The sequence below is a fragment of the Olea europaea genome, chromosome 12, assembly GCF_002742605.1.
Source record: "Olea europaea var. sylvestris chromosome 12, O_europaea_v1, whole genome shotgun sequence".
NCBI classification, from domain to species: Eukaryota; Viridiplantae; Streptophyta; class Magnoliopsida; order Lamiales; family Oleaceae; genus Olea; species Olea europaea.
In genome coordinates, this window is record NC_036248.1 from 6,543,556 (window position 1) to 6,545,818 (window position 2,263).

General features: G+C 29.7%; 1 long non-coding RNA gene across 1 annotated transcript in view; it reads left to right on the plus strand.

Moving 5' to 3' along the window:
- Window positions 1–1,102: 1,102 nt before the first annotated feature.
- The window catches only part of LOC111406940, a 2,295-nt gene continuing 1,134 nt past the window's right edge, over window positions 1,103–2,263 (plus strand). The window contains exons 1-3 of the long non-coding RNA XR_002705005.1: window positions 1,103–1,171; window positions 1,723–1,804; window positions 1,886–1,997. This is a non-coding gene — a long non-coding RNA (uncharacterized LOC111406940). The remainder of the gene's footprint in view (window positions 1,172–1,722; window positions 1,805–1,885; window positions 1,998–2,263) is intronic.

Sequence of the window (2,263 nt, forward strand, 5' to 3'; positions counted from 1 at the left end):
AGATTTATCAAAAAATGGGTTTGTACGTCGATTTGGATTGGTAAATTGTAACTTTCTTTCTCTTTTTTCTGTTTTTGGAAAAACGGATCTTGGTCGTCTTGATTTGGTTTTAGGTTTATATATATTTGGAATTTGTATGGTTTATGATCGAAGGATTGAATTTCTGTGAAACAGATTTGCATGAATGAGGTCAGCCATGCAACGACATCGTCCACGGGGGCGGACCCAGAGTTTTAGTATTGTGGGGTCAAAATTTTAAAAATAATTTTTTTAATAAACAACATAATATCAATGAAAATAAATTTATATGTATTTTGACACTTTGAAAACGTCGTATAATTATATCGTTATTAATATTATTAAATAAATTTTGTCACTTGTATAGTTTTATTTATTATTTCACTGACAAATGCTGAGCTAACATTGAGTAAATTAAATTGAATATAGAAATTAAATGAATTGAAATAAAATTCAAGTTTAGTTTAGAAAGTAAATGAAATTCAAATTTAAAGAAAATATAATTTGAAAGTAATTCAAATTGCATTTAATCCGTAACGATCCTAAAAAATTTACGTTATATTTCATTTAAAACTTCCGAATGAAACGATATAAATTTTATTGAAAAATTTATCGTGCAAAAATGATAATTAATTGAATTTTTTAAAAGAAAAAATGAGTTAGACGTCTTTTTTGAGGCGTACGTTTGATACATATTTAACTATTTTTGAAATCCGTTTGGACCATTCGATATGAAAACGATATAGTTTTCGAAACAAAATTTCACATGGCATAGACAATTTGTGGACTCAAATAACACATGATCGCAAACGAATTTTTAAAGTTAGGATATTATCGAAATTTTCAAAATACTAGTTTCCAACGGCCTACTTTAAAATGTTATAACTTTTGCTATAGTTGACCACTTCGCATGCCATTAATGAGTGAAAAATTAGGTCATGAGTACTTCGAAATGATATTAAGAATGCAATATTTTGATTTCATTTAGCATCCCAACAAGTGCATCAAAGTAGATTGTAAAAAACGAGGGGGGGATTTTGTGGGGTCATTTGACCCCACATGACCCCATGTGGGTCCGCCCCTGATCGTCTATACGGAAGAAATGTTAAGTCTTGAAATCAGGTGGATTTGCTACTCTTTGTTACAACTGCGGGTATTTTTCTTAATTCCAATTTTATACCCATGTAATGAATATTTGGAAAATGGGAAAACCAAAAACATATGTAAAAAACATTTTAAGGTTATTAATGCTCTTCTATGATTAGTTTAAGATAAGGTAGTAACATTATTTCACTTATATATAATTTTTGAAGATTTAGAAATTTTAACATTTGTTTCTATTTAACCTGGAGACAAAGTGGATTGCTTAAGTTTTCTAATCTAATATTTGCTCCATCTATATTTGTTATCTTTTGCATTTAATTTCGGTCATGGTAAACCCATTATTATATTACTTTCGTCGGTTGATGAACAAAAGTTCCATATATTTGTTTTGAAGTCGTTTGATTGAATTGCTTCCCAATGTATAATCATTGATTCTAATGTGAATTAGATACTCCAATTATTGAAATCAATATTTATTGCGTTTTCTTTCCGATTAATCTGTTGGTTGAGTTACTTTTGTCGTGTAAATTCATTTAGATAGTCATATCGTCTATCTATTCTGTTCTTTCCTTGCTTGATTTGACCTTGTCTGGATTTCAGATTGACTTATGAGAATTTATTCTACTACAAAACATTCCATCCAGATGAATCTGGTTGGAAGCAATGCGCTATGTGTGGGAAGGTAATAATATTTTTCGAATTGTTGGCTTTTCTACTTTAGTTTCTTCCCGTTTGCAGGACTCTATTGAATTTGTTGTGGCAGTGTATCCACTGTGTATGCATCGCTTCAAGACAGTCACGTGAATACATGGATTTTAGAGGTGTAGGGTACAAAAATTAAGCGTTCAGAAATTCATTTTGTGCGATCAATGCAGGTAAGAATTATTTTCTAATGATGCTATGCATGTGCGAATGAGAAGATTACTTTTCTGTAGGTCATGCATTTCTTTTTGTATTTCACATATTTATTTTTATAAAGTCATGCAGTTTAGTTGATAATATTATAATTGAAAGTTATAAAAAGAATACATGTTGGAAGTTGAATGACAGCTTGTTTGACAAAGCTTCAGAAAAAGTAGTCATCGATCGAAAAAAATAAAATTTATTTCCTACTTGAAGGGAAAAAAACTGTTCAAAAACT